This window comes from Coregonus clupeaformis, chromosome 28 (genome assembly GCF_020615455.1).
Source record: "Coregonus clupeaformis isolate EN_2021a chromosome 28, ASM2061545v1, whole genome shotgun sequence".
Taxonomy (NCBI): Eukaryota; Metazoa; Chordata; class Actinopteri; order Salmoniformes; family Salmonidae; genus Coregonus; species Coregonus clupeaformis.
In genome coordinates, this window is record NC_059219.1 from 33,509,494 (window position 1) to 33,524,407 (window position 14,914).

The window sequence follows — 14,914 nt, forward strand, 5'->3', positions numbered from 1 at the left end:
CCTATAGTAGTGTTTCTACTAGACTAGTGTTTCTACTATAGTAGTGTTTCTACTAGTCTAGTGTTCCTTCTAGACTAGTGTTCCTACTAGACTAGTGTTCCTACTATAGCAGTGTTTCTACTAGACTAGTGTTCCTACTATAGTAGTGTTTCTACTAGACTAGTGTTCCTACTAGACTAGTGTTCCTACTATAGTAGTGTTTCTACTAGACTAGTGTTCCTATTATAGTAGTGTTTCTACTAGACTAGTGTTTCTACTATAGTAGTGTTTCTACTAGACTAGTGTTCCTACTATATTTGTGTTTCTACTAGACTAGTGTTCATACTAGACTAGTTTCTACTAGACTAGTGTTCTTACTATAATAGTGTTTCTACTAGACTAGTGTTCCTACTAGACTATTATTTCTACTAGACTAGTGTTTCTACTATAGTAGTTGTAACGATCCCGGCAGTCTGAGTCGGGTCCTGTCTGTGGACTAGTTGTTATGTTCGTGATCTCCAGTTTCCCGAGGGTTCTGGAACGCTCCGGGGAGCTCTCTTGATTTCCGCACCTGCATCCCATCAGCAATCTGCACACCTGGTCCTGATCATCACCCTTCTTAGGCTCTGGCCTAACATCCATTCCCTGCCGGATCGTTAGCCATGAACAGTAGGTTTACCAGAGTATCAGTCTTAGAGCCTAGCGTTAGTTTTGTTGTTTTTGCACCTTGTTGGTTTGTTGCTTACTTACCCCCGTTTTGTTCCATCTGCAGTCACCCGTCCGGAACCTTCATCCAACCTCTGCCTGGTGGTCGGCGGCTGCCGACCCAGGATGGGATCAACCACTGCACCCCCAACAACTAATCAACGCCGCCCGCTCTGTTCCCTGGATTATTCAGCATCACTCTTGAACTTGTAAATAAACACTCACCTTCGTTTCAACTTACCTTGTCCTGGTCTGCTTCTGGGTTCTGGCTTAGCAACTCGTGACAGTAGTGTTCCTACTAGACTAGTGTTTCTACTATAGTAGTGTTTCTACTAGACTGGTGTTCCTACTAGACTAGTGTTTCTGCTAGACTATTGTTTCTACTATAGTAGTGTTTCTACTAGACTAGTGTTCCTACTATATTAGTGTTTCTACTAGACTAGTGTTCCTACTAGACTAGTTTCTACTAGACTAGTGTTCCTACTATAGTAGTGTTCCTACTATAGTAGTGTTCCTAGTAGACTAGTGTTTCTACTATAGTAGTGTTTCTACTATAGTAGTGTTCCTACTAGACTAGTGTTCCTACTATATTAGTGTTCCTACTATAGTAGTGTTCCTACTAGACTCGTGTTTCTACTATAGTAGTGTTCCTACGAGACTAGTGTTTCTACTATAGTAGTGTTCCTCCTATAGTAGTGTTTCTACTAGACTAGTGTTTCCACTATAGTAGTGTTTGTACTAGACTAGTGTTCCTACGAGACTAGTGTTTCTATTAGATTAGTTTTTCTACTATAGTAGTGTTTCTACTTTTACTCAAGTATAGGTACTTTTTCCACCACTGCCCTCTACCCCTGTGCAGGCCCAGCCCCATCCCTCTACCCCTGTGCAGGCCCAGTCCCATCCCTCTACCCCTGTGCAGGCCCAGCCCCATCCCTCTACTGCTGTGCATGCCCAGCCCAATCCCTCTACCCCTGTGCAGGCCCATCCCATCCCTCTACTGCTGTGCATGCCCAGCCCAATCCCTCTACCCCTGTGTAGGCCCCATCCCAGAATGCATTAATACAGTCATCTCATCCTCACCACTTCTTGACTGTTGTTCAGAAAGAACAATACTGTCTCTGAGATCATGTCAGAATACAAAAGGAACTCAAATAAACAGATCATGGCTATAAAGCCTCCTTACACCTCATTGGGGATTTCTCTGTTTTATTGTTAACGTATAATTCTCTCAAATGCTTTTCTAGGGCAGGGAAGATAATTAGAACCCTATTACTAATACATGGGTTGTCGTATTTCACATCTGCAGATCTTTAAACCATAGTCCATAAACCATTGACCATAGAGAATAGAAAAAGCTACCATGGTTATAGAAAGAATATCGAACAGAAACAACAAATACTTGGAAAATATGTATTAAAAGATAAAAACTGCATGTATAATATACATATTTAGTTTGTATAAAGTCAAAACAAGATGGAATATGTGGTGTATACTTGCTTTGTGCTATTATTACTCTAAGGGACACATCTTACAACTTGAGACGTGCATACAACTCAAATATTCTTGTGGGAGATTTTTATTAATTTAAATTATGGGCTTATTTCACATGTTAGGATTCAGGATATACTATGAGTTTTTCCAACTATAGCATAGAAAGTCAGTGGTGGAGTATCTCATGCTGTGTCCATTTGATCCTTAGAAATGTCAAATTCCAGAATATTGGGTCAGTTTTCTGCTCAGTCCAGTTCCAGAATATTGGGTCACTCTGCTCAGTTCAGGGTCCTGAGTATCTGTGAGAATTGAGAAACACATATTAGTGGAGAAAATAAACAAGAGGTGTATGACCCTATCTCCAAATCATTAAAAAAAGCTTTTTCACAGGAAATTGTCAGCAATTAACTTTGTTTATTTTCAAGACCCTTAAATTCTAGACGGGGTGAAAAATTATGGTTACTTAGGTGCCCTTCGGCGTTCGTCCAATTTGGGGCCTTCACATGAATGTCTTGAGAGAGATATCTTTATGGCTATGAGCCTGTGAATGATGGGAGTCGCCAATAAAGTGGTCAGGGTACTTGACCTTTGACCTGAAGGTCCTGGGTTAACTTCCTAGTGTGTACTTGTGTACCACTGTGTACTATCAATGCACGACACTTTTCCACGTTCGTTATGTCCTGCAACCTGCACAGTATTGAGGAGAAGAGAGAAAGGAAGACAAAGACATTTTAAAGAACGTTTAGATCAGAAAATAGATGTGTACCTGTGTATGTTCTGCAGTGCTCGGTCTCATTCACAGTAATCGATGGAGTTGGTGAGCAGCCAATCCAAGGAGGAGCGCTGGGCATGGGGAGCCAATCGTTAAAGCCTGATAGGGGTCAGTAAAAGGTCATTAGAACATGATAAGCTGCAGAATGGAAACCAAGTCTTATAAGAACATTCTTCACTGGGGTTAGTGTTTGCATGTTTCATCGCTGTCTTGGCAAGTTTGCTCCTCATGCAGAGACCTCTCTGTGAATGCTGGAACTATGTGACAGTTCAGCATTATTTACCTCTTGTGTTTACTGAAATACATTTTTCCTGCTCAAACGTGACAAATCTAAAATATTACAATGATCATGGTATTTTTTGTATTTTATTAGGATCCCCAGTAGCCGCAGCTACTCTTCCTGTGGTCCACACAGAACATGAAACATGACATAATACAGAACATTAATAGACAAGAACAGCTCAAGGACAGAACTACACACATTTAAAAACAGCACACCAAGTCTACATATCAATACATACACACAAAATATCTAGGTCAAATAGGGGAGAGGCGTTGTGCCGTGAGGAGTTGCTTTATCTGTTTTTTGAAAAAAGATTTGCTGTTCATTTGAGCAATATGAGATGGAAGGGAGTTCCATGCAATAATGGCTCTATATAATACTATACGCTTTCTTGAATTTGTTCTGGATTTGGGGACTATGAAAATACCCCTGGTGGCATGTCTGATGGGATAAGTGTGTGTGTCAGAGCTGTGCGTAAGTTGACTATGCAAACAATTTGGAATTTTCAGCACACTAATGTTTCTTATAAAAACAAGAAGTGACGTAGTCAGTCTCTCCTCAACTCTTAGCCAAGAGAGACAGGCATGCATAGTATTAATATTAGCCCTCTGATTACAATGAAGAGCAAGACGTGCCGCTCTGTTCTGGGCCAGCTGCAGCTTAACTAGGTCTTTCTTTGCAGCGCTTGACCATATGACTGGACAATAATCAAGATAAGATAAAACTAGAGTCTACATGACTTGCTTTGTGGAGTGTGGTGTCACAAAAGAAGAACGGCTCTTTATTACGGACAGACCTCTCCCCATCTTTACAATCATTGTTTTGACCATGACAGTTTACAATCGAAGGTAACACCAAGTCATTTAGTCTCCTCAACGTATTCAACAGCCACACCATTCATTAACAGATTTAGCTGATGTCTAGAGCTTAGGGAATGATTTGTAGAGATGTTCAGGACCAGTTTATTACTCGCCACCAATTCCAAAACTGACTGCAACTCTTTGTTTCAGTGACTTCATTATTTGTGGTTGCTGACACGTATATGGTTGAATCATCAACATACATGGACACACAGGCTTTGTTTAATGCCAGTGGCATGTCATTGGTAAAAATATAAAAAAGTACAGGGCCTAGAGAACTGCCCTGCGGTACACCACACCATACATGTTTGACATTAGAGAAGCTTCCGTTAAAGAAAACCCTCTGAGTTCTATTAGATAGATAGCTCTGAATACACGATATGGCAGAGGTTGAAAAGCCATAAAAAAGTTCTCAACAACAGGTTATGGTCAATAATATCAAAGGCTGCACTGAAATCTAACAGTACAGCTCCCACAATCTTCTTATTATCAATTTATTTCAACCAATCATCAGTAATTTGTGTCAGTGTAGTACATGTTGAGTGCCCTTCTCTATAAGCATGCTGAAAGTCTGTTGTCAATTTGTTTACAGAGAAATAGCATTGTATTTGGTAGAAAACGGTTTTTTTCCCAACAGTTTGCTTTGTGGTCATATCATGGAGGCATGGACATGACCCAAAACTGATCCAGGATGTGTATAGGATGTATAGGGTGTGATACAGGATGAGGGAGTCATAACGTGTACATTTGGTTATACATCATCACGTTTACAATACAGTAATACACCACTGTATGACATGGAGAAGCTGCCATATTAGATGAGAAGCATTAGGGACATTAAACAGAATCAGACATACTGACAAATGGAAACAAAATAGATTTGCTTTCAGTCTGCAGACCTTATCCAAAACAATGGGTTTTCCTTCATTTTATACATTGATGGGGATGTCAATTAGTTGTGTGTGCTGAGATAGGAAGCAGCCATAATGCCAAACATACTGTACCTTATTCTCAAGATCTTTCTCCTCCACATTCTTCTTTCCTCCTAGAATTACATACAAATTATAGTCCTCCTCATGGCCGGTGGTATTACCTTCAAAGATGACAGACATCAACGATGTTGGTGAGGATAATCACAAAGTGAGGCCACATTAACACATTTACATTTACATCATTTAGCAGATGCTCTTATCCAGAGCGACTTACAAATTGGTGCATTCAACTTATCATTTGAACTAGCATATCTGGTTAACTGGCTTACTGAATATTTCGTAATCAAAGGTGGCGTTGTAGTCGTAGTCTGGTGTTTGGGTAGAATAGTCGTAATTTTCCTCCTCAAAGTCCTCTTGGTTTGCTGTGGAAGAAGAGAGTGAAATGCTATTACCAAACACCTGGTCAGCCCTGAAACTAAAAGCCATCTATATCACACCTCATATCCCATCATGTCTTTCACTGAACTACATTCCATGTCATTGATCTCCTCAACATCTCCTATTACAAACATATCAGATACACCCAACATGTGGATTACGTGGTGTGTTATTTGCACGCAAACAAAAGCCCTTGTTCCGTTAAAGGTGGATTCTGAGTCTGGAGAGCCCCACCTCGTTTGTTTGGTGTGCCTCAGGGGAGAAATAAACTCTCAGGTGTTGCACCTCATCTTCCCTGCCCAGGACAAACAGAGACATCTCCTGTGAGTTATGGAGCAGAGACACAGCAGAGGAGAAGAATGAAACCGAATGGAGGCAGGAGGGAGGTCTGGCCCCCAGGGGGATACATCCTGGAGCTGGCAGCAGGACAATACACAGAGGATCTGGAACTCCATCCATCAGAGTCTATACCAGTAGAGGACAGCCAAGGGTAAACTGCAGAGCAGTGAACTACACTGTGACACCATGCAGAGCAGACTGGTGTGAAACAATGAGCATCAGGTTTCCCTGGTGGAATCTCCTCGGCTAGTGAAACGAGCCGTCGCATGTCTTGTGAAATCCTTGGTTGAGCAAGGCCACATGTGAATGGCCGTATGTCCAATTTGTAAGTCGCTCTGGATAAGAGCGTCTGCTAAATGATGTAAATGTAAATGTAATGAACGTTTGGATACGTTCTAGAGACAGCGATTTCCTGTCCTATGATTTAGGGCCACATATTGAGCTTGAGATATATCAAACAATTTCTCAATAATTGCAGAGGAATAAAATGCTCTTGGGGAGTTGGTTGACAAACATGCTCAAGAAATGAGAATTCGACCGCACTGTATGGCTTTACCACCATCTTATTCAACCACATGGCCTGTATGATAGACTAAACTTCATGAAAAAAGCTTAAATGAACGTAAAAGAGGAAATGTCTGCCCTTCAGAGCTAAAGATCTAATGGTGGGTCATGTGGGGATAGTCCTGATGGGGAATTGAAGGGGAGAAAGGGGGATCTGGCTGCTGCTACTGTACCAATGCCAGACACACACAAAATGGACGTAGCAAAGAGGGGGGTTTGGCTGAAAGTTAGGGATGGGAACTCTCACAAAGTCATATTTGAGGTGTGTGAGGGGGGAATATTCCTGACCTCTCTCTCTCTCTCTCTTGATCCCAGGTCTCAATCACAATGGCAGGAAGGAACCTTAGTGGGATAAAATAATCATCTTACATTAGACTTTCCATGTGAGTAACATAAAGACAACCAGCTCTTTCCAGAAATCTGGAAGTCCCTACACAAATACAAAAGGGAAGTTCCAGCACTTGCAATGCTATTGATGAGAGTTTCTACACCAGGTTTCCGGGAAAAGTCCCAAACATTCATTTACATTTACATTACATTTTAGTCATTTAGCAGACGCTCTTATCCAGAGCGACTTACATGAGCAATTAGGGTTAAGTGCCTTGCTCAAGGGCACATCGACAGATTTTTCACCTAGTCGGCTCGGGGATTAGAACCAGAGACCTTTCGGTTACTGGCACAACGCTCTTAACCACTAAGCTACCTCCCGCCCCCATTCCTCTGGTGTGCTGCAAGAATGCAAGTATGGATCCATGTCAGTGGAGGCTGCTGAGGGGAGGACAGCTCATAATAATGTCTGGAACGGAGCAAATGGAATGGCATTAAACACATGGAAACCATGTGTTTGATACCATTCCACCTATTCCGCTCCAGTCCTCCCCAATTAAGGTGCCACCAACCTCCTTTGATCCATGTACTATTAAACAGTTTTTGCAATATGAAAAAAATAACTCAATGCTTTGTCGCTGTGGGTAAGTTGGTCTTGTTGGTTTTGACTCATCCCGGTAACCTGATGATCAGTTTTGATTTGATAGGAGGAGCCTGTATACTCTTGTCTCGACAACAAGCTGAAACAGCTCATATTGAAAGTCTGCTAACACTTTGGCAGCTGTACCATACTGGCACTGGAGAGTGTTTACAATTACACTCTCTATGATGAGAGTCAACCACAGGTTCTTCAACAACCTCCCAGAACCACAGAAGAGCCCTTTGGCAAAGAAGTCAGACTGCAACATGTCACGTCTTGCATCAGTTTCTGCACTCAGACAATGGGAAGGATGATTTAGGGAAACGCAACTACTCTCCAACTGTAAATCAGGTGACTTCTCCTAATCCGCTGACATGATAGGGAGAAGTGGGTTTTGCTTCTGGTCAAATGGGCTGCTAAAACCCCATGTTCTCCAGAATCACTACTATCACTGTAATCAATAACCTTTGTATTGTCTTATTTGGCTATGTATTAGGACGGCCTTCAAGAGCTTTATTCACCACTCCCATAGGTAAAGTCTGTGGTGTCTTGAGTTCTCACCACCATCAGAGCTCAGTTGTAATCCACCACTGGCCCATCATCAGTGTGACACCCCACAAGGCTTCAGCTTCTGTCCCTCCGAGAACCAGCTCCAACACATGGAGAAAACATTAGCCCTGCTCTGCTACCCCAACCCTCAGTTTCCTTCCCAAGCTCCTACCCCAATAAATTCTCTGGGCTGCTTTGATAAGATCTCCCAGAGTGATGGCCAACCACAGGACATGCAGAGAGGCACTTGGAGGGAGAATGACAGATGTTCACTGGCCAACTCAGCATGACAACTTAGAAATGTCAGGTCATCTTCTAGGCATGCTACATCTTGAATTGGTATACAGAGAGGCTGACACTCACTGGCTTGAATCCCTCAGGATTTTATTCTATACCACAGCATTACAGTATTTATGTATCATGGAGTAGTCTGCAATAAATGGATCAAATTTGATGCAATACTTCATTTGTAAACATGTTCACTGATAGATAATAATCAAGCACCTACATTTTTTCTAATCTAAATGAAAGACATACAATTTCAAAGACACACAATTTCAATGCCCCACATTGTTAGATTCTGTTCATTCTATTTATGTGTTGTTGAGTACATTGAAAGGTGGTTTTCCCTTAACTGTATGATCCATGCCAGATACAGGAGGCCAATCCCTGATGAGCATAGGCACTGTTTGACTCTCTCTGCACTAAAACCAAATCAGATAGGGTCTGTTGAAGCCATGTGCCATGCATTCACTCACTCCAATACTGTCAGATAGTAACTGAGGTTTATAGATATCACCCTTTCTCTCAATCTCCTCTGTGTGCTGGAACATAGTCCAGTCAACTGTAACTGTAAAGCAAAACTCAAACAAAGTAACACAACGAGCGTAACAAAGGCACAGCCTGTACATGACTTGTGTACAAGCAATGAATGACAGTATCAAGGGTATCTGTTTTCCACAGTGGATGATTTGATTTATTTTATTATTATAGTGCATCTTCAAGATTGCCCAGCCCACATGTATTTTCTGTAGCCAAACCAAATAATCATATATATATATATATATATATATATATATATATATATATATATATATATATCAAATGTATATATAATGAGTATACAAAACATCAAGAACACCTGCTCTTTCCATGACATAGACTGACCAGGTGAATCAGGGTGAAAGCTATGATCCCTTATTGATGTAACCTGTTAAATCCACTCAGTGTAGATGAAGGGGAGGAGACAGGTTAAAGGAGGATTTTTAAGCCTTGAGACAATTGAGATGCATTGTGTATGTCTGCTATTCAGAGGGTGAATGGGAAAGACAAATGGGGTGTGGTAGTATGTCCCAGGCGCACCGGTTTGAGTGTGTCAAGAACTGCAACGCTGCTGGGTTTTCCATGCTCAACAGTTTCCCCTGCATATCAAGAATGGTACACCACCCAAAGGACATCCAGCCAACTTGACACAACTGTGGGAAGCATTGGCGTCAACATGGGCCAGCATCCCTGTGGAACACTTTGGACACCTTGTAGAGTCCATGCCTCGACGAATTGAGGCTGTTCTGAGGGCAAAAGGGGTTGCAACTCAATATAAGGAAGGTGTTCCTAATGTTTTGTACACTCAGTGTGTATATATATATATATATATATATATATATATACAGGTAAAAGTCAGTAAATTAGAATATTTTGAAAAACTTGATTTATTTCAGTAATTGCATTCAAAAGGTGTAACTTGTACATTATATGTATTCATTGCACACAGACTGATGCATTCAAATGTTTATTTCATTTAATTTTGATGATTTGAAGTGGCAACAAATGAAAATCCAAAATTCCGTGTGTCACAAAATTAGAATATTACTTAAGGCTAATACAAAAAAGGGATTTTTTAGAAATGTTGGCCAACTGAAAAGTATGAAAATGAAAAATATGAGCATGTACAATACTCAATACTTGGTTGGAGCTCCTTTTGCCTCAATTACTGCATTAATGCGGCGTGGCATGGAGTCGATGAGTTTCTGGCACTGCTCAGGTGTTATGAGAGCCCAGGTTGCTCTGATAGTGGCCTTCAACTCTTCTGCGTTGTTGGGTCTGGCATTCTGCATCTTCCTTTTCACAATACCCCCACAGATTTTCTATGGGGCTAAGGTCAGGGAGTTGGCTGGCCAATTTAGAACAGAAATACCATGGTCCGTAAACCAGGCACGGGTAGATTTTGCGCTGTGTGCAGGCGCCAAGTCCTGTTGGAACCTGAAATCTCCATCTCCATAGAGCAGGTCAGCAGCAGGAAGCATGAAGTGCTCTAAAACTTGCTGGTAGACGGCTGCGTTGACCCTGGATCTCAGGAAACAGAGTGGACCGACACCAGCAGATGACATGGCACCCCAAACCATCACTGATGGTGGAAACTTTACACTAGACTTCAGGCAACGTGGATCCTGTGCCTCTCCTGTCTTCCTCCAGACTCTGGGACCTCGATTTCCAAAGGAAATGCAAAATTTGCTTTCGTCAGAAAACATGACTTTAGACCACTCAGCAGCAGTCCAGCTCTTTTTTTCCTTAGCCCAGGTGAGACGCTTTTCGCGCTGTTTCTTGGTCAACAGTGGCTTGACACGAGGTATGCGGCAGTTGAAACCCATGTCTTTCAAGCGTCTCTTGGTGGTGGATCTTGAAGCCCTGACTCCAGCAGCTGTCCACTCCTTGTGAATCTCCCCCACATTTTTGAATGGTTTTTTTCACAATCTTGACTAGGGCGCGGTGATCCCTATCGCTTGTACACTTTTTCTGACCACAGTTTTTCCTTCCCTTTGCCTCTCTATTAATGTGTTTGGACACAGAGCTCTGAGAACAGCCAGCCTCTTCTGCAATAACCTTTTGTGTCTTTCCCTCCTTGTGCAATGTGTCGATGGTCGCCTTTTGGACAGCTGTCAAATCTGAAGTCTTCCCCATGTTTGTGTAGGCTTCAGAACTGGACTGAGAGACCATTTAAAGCCCTTTGCAGGTGTTTTGAGTTAATCAGCTGATTAGTTTGTGGCACCAGGTGTCTTCAAAATGTAACCCTTACACAATATTCTAATTTTGTGACACACGGAATTTTGGATTTTCATTTGTTGCCACTTCAAATCATCAAAATTAAATGAAATAAACATTTGAATGCATCAGTCTGTGTGCAATGAATAAATATAATGTACAAGTTACACCTTTTGAATGCAATTACTGAAATAAATCAAGTTTTTCAAAATATTCTAATTTACTGACTTTTACCTGTATATATATAGTGAGAGTTCAGTGACCAGCCAGAGGAAGACGACACAACAGCACCCTCCTCAGGGGATAGATACTCAGTGTAAAGCCAATTAACACACAGCTGGGCCCACTAATTGCTTGGTGTCTTCCTCCATATAGGTGTGCCAGGAGAGGAGCTGAGGAAGGATTGGGAGTAGAGACGGGGACCTGTGAGGACGTCGTATTGGCCTACCTCAGCGAAAGCGTCTTCGCCTGGGGCACCTTTTCTCTCTGTTAACCAAGAAAGAGCAAAGCGTTTCTCCTGTAACTGTTATGTGTAGACGATAGTCTAGAGAAAGGAGTAGCCGTTTTTTGTTTTGATTTCCCGTTTTGGTCCACTGCCTTTTGGTCAACGGCTTAGTTTGTTTATTTTTTTGTTACGCTGTTTGAGCGTTGGACGTTACCCTGTATTGGAATTATTTTGTCGGGCGAAAGAGAACCCGTTCAGTAACAATACAAAAGAAAAGGAACCACAACCTGAACTGCCTCTGGTCTGTTAATATCATGCCTGACGCTGGTGTTCGGGTGCTTCGGACAAGCTGATCCGTTCACTAGTTTTGGTTTTACCAATATCTGAGTCGACCATTTTTCTTTGTAACTAAGGGTTAACTTGTGTTTGATCATGTTGACATTGCATCATTACTTACGGTATTTATAAATATGTGTTGTACATCAGCTTCCTTAAATATGGCATTGAGATCCTTTGTCCAAGGGTAATTGTGTGTTTTATCCCAATTGAAAACCTTTTTTGTTATTCAGTCTTCTGGCATATTGATAAGGTGGTTCCATAACCTAATCATTTCACCCTCAGTCTTATTTCACAGGGCTCCTATCCCATGTCTCCTTGAATAGCAAGGCTTGGGGCAGCACATTTATACTCCCAGAAAACATCTTATGGCTCTATTCTGAGTGCGGTGGACCTTTGAATGACCCCTGTCTATGTACAGTATCTCTCTCTCTCTGAGGACTTGCATCTCCTGCACTCAGGTTCACTTTGTTTAATTTCCTTTCATGCTCCATGAGCCGGTTTCTTAGATATGATACAGAATGGCGAGACTAGCAGGTGGACTTCCTCATGATAAATCATATCGCAGTAGAGATGTTTTCATTGACTTAAATTAAGTGTCATGTCTACAATGCTTTTTAATATCAAGCGATACAACTTGTAAGACCTTGACAGACTATAAAACATGCATCACTGCTAAAAGCTATGGTAAGCTATAGCTAGCAAATTGAATAATTTATCTGCGCTGTCGTCTGGTCTGTTTCTTACAGCAGTATGAATCACCCAACAGAACAGTTAACGACCAGCATGGAACGAAACTCTCACAGCGCTAGAAGTGTGCTTCTCGCAAACTCCACAAACCAATAAAGACAAATGTCTGCATCTGACCGACTCCCAGAGACAGCAGCCAAAACAAGACTAACAACAAGAAAGAGTAAGACTAAACAAAGAAAAGGTGGTTTGTTGGAGGCCTTCCCCAGCATTGTAAGTGTATACTCTGGCTGGATGGGAAAAAAAGTACATCCAGAGTAAAAGCAGCCGGGTGGAGTCCATAGGGGATCCACAGAGCTCCTTGATTATTTTCTCTCTAGAAAAACTTATCCGCTGGTGCCTGAGAAAAGTCATCACTGCCCGCAGTAGGGTTACAACAACACTGTACGTGGCTATTTAAAACTGCTCCACAGTGCACTAGATATTGTTTCTAGGAATGCCCAGGGCATAATGCCTCCTCCAAACCATACCCTAACCCTCATCCTGACCCTGTCTAACAGTTCAGCCATCCTCACTTTGGGCACCGGCTTCAGATGATAGCAAACATTCCCTCTTGGTGTCCTGTTTAAACACACCTGCATGGGGTAAGTGGTGCCCTCTTTGATCCACCGTTGATAAATTACCCCGAGGTCCAGCAGTGCTCTAGCCAGTACAAAGGTCAGCGAATACTCACCCCAGCACAAGGGTAGCAGCAGCGCCCCGGTCACCCAGAGAGAGAGCAGTCGCCTGTGCATACTGGAAGGGAGACAGAGGCAGAGTGGGAAGGGAGAGCCGAACGCAGACACTGTGGTTTGTGAGTAGGGGTGTGTCTGATTGTGAGTGTGAGCACGCTGGTGTGGCAGGGAGGGCGGGCTAAAAGAAAGCCAAGAGGGAAGAACTCCATATAGGATACTTTCAGTCTTCATTTCTTCTTTTTATAGAGGTAAGAGGGAACTAACTAAGAAACTAAACTCCAGCCGACAGATCCTGACATGTGGCTGTTGTGTAATCTATAGTTTGATCTTGACAGGGGACAGTTGATTTGTGCTGTTTGTGTTCTCATCTTTATTAGGGGCCCTCATTGTCTGAAAGCAATGACAGGATTTTGTCAACTTGACTCACATATCATAAGACAAATTATTACAATTACTGTATTACTAAACTGAAAACTGGAAGTTGATTATCTTGTTTCTTGATTTGTTATGCTGTACGATCACTGTTACAGGCACAGTCAGAAGAGGACTGGCCCACCCTCAGAGCCTGGTTCCTCTCTAGGTGTCATCCTAGGTTCCTGCCTTTCTAGGGAGTTTTCCCTAGCCACTGTGCTTCTGCATCTGCATTGCTTGCTGTTTGGGGTTTTAGGCTGGGTTTCTGTATAGCACTTTGTGTCAACTGCTGATGTAAAAAGGGCTTTATAAATACATTTGATTGATTACAGAACAACGTAGCCAAGGGCGACATAAGAATTTTGTCTTACATTTTTGTCTAGAATCTATTCTCTACTGTGTGTGTGTGTTTGTTTGTCTGGCAGCCTTGCTTTGACGATCCCTTCTGTGCTGACGAATGGTCAGAGGAGATGGAGAGAACGGTAAAGAGAGATGAGAGGAGGAGATGGAGAGAACGGTAAAGAGAGATGAGAGGAGGAGATGGAGAGAACGGTATAAAGAGATGAGAGGAGGAGATGGAGAGAACGATAAAGAGAGATGAGAGGAGGAGATGGAGAGAACGGTAAAGAGAGGAGGAGATGGAGAGAACAGTAAAGAAAAAAGCTTTAGGGGGTCGGATCACACTCCTCCCTCTTCCTCCCCCGCGCTACTCCCTCTTCCTCCCCCGTGCTACTCCCTCTTCCTGGGATTCTGAATAAACAAGGGCAGATATATGGGACAGTACTGTATCCCTAGCTCCCCTAACCTCCCTCTCTACGTCCTAACTAGTCCCAGCTGTTTGCTGGGGGTGTGAGAGCTGGACCGTGGGTGTGGGGAGATGGTCAGGGAGGATGTGCCGGACACATACACAAACACGCACACACACGCACTCACACACACTCACACACAATCAGAATATCCCTCATACGTCATTCCAGGAGAGTCAATGTTCCTAGAAGGGTGAGTGTTTCTTCTCTTTTCTTCCCTTTACCTCAAAGCTATAAAAAGTCCATTATTTCACCTGCCTTTACAAGTGGAAACCTGCTTCTCATTATGCCGCCTGTCAATCATCATAACCATAGACTGTAAACCATGTACCTATATTTACCAGCTTAACAGATTCAATATGAAGGTATTATTCAATCAGGTGTTCATGTGTACCCAAGGGAAAACAGGACAAGGCTTCACATGAGCACATTAATCCCTACCTGATGCTGGTTCACTCTGTGGTCTTTAAGGGTGTGTGAGTGTCTACTGAAGCCTGTCTGGACATGTTCATATGCCTATTGCCTACCAGTATTGCCTGGGCCAAAAGAGATGCCTTTGAGGAGTAAACTATAC

The 14,914-nt window shown here is 42.4% G+C and overlaps 1 long non-coding RNA gene across 1 annotated transcript; it reads right to left on the reverse strand.

The window, feature by feature from the left end:
- Nucleotides 1-2,242: 2,242 nt before the first annotated feature.
- Nucleotides 2,243-13,255, reverse strand: LOC121542428. Its single transcript, XR_005995905.2, has 5 exons — nucleotides 13,123-13,255; nucleotides 5,352-5,444; nucleotides 5,095-5,183; nucleotides 2,942-3,046; nucleotides 2,243-2,474 (listed from the first exon to the last, which is right to left on the reverse strand). It is a non-coding gene; the product is annotated as an uncharacterized LOC121542428 (long non-coding RNA).
- Between the last annotated feature and the right edge of the window lie 1,659 nt (nucleotides 13,256-14,914).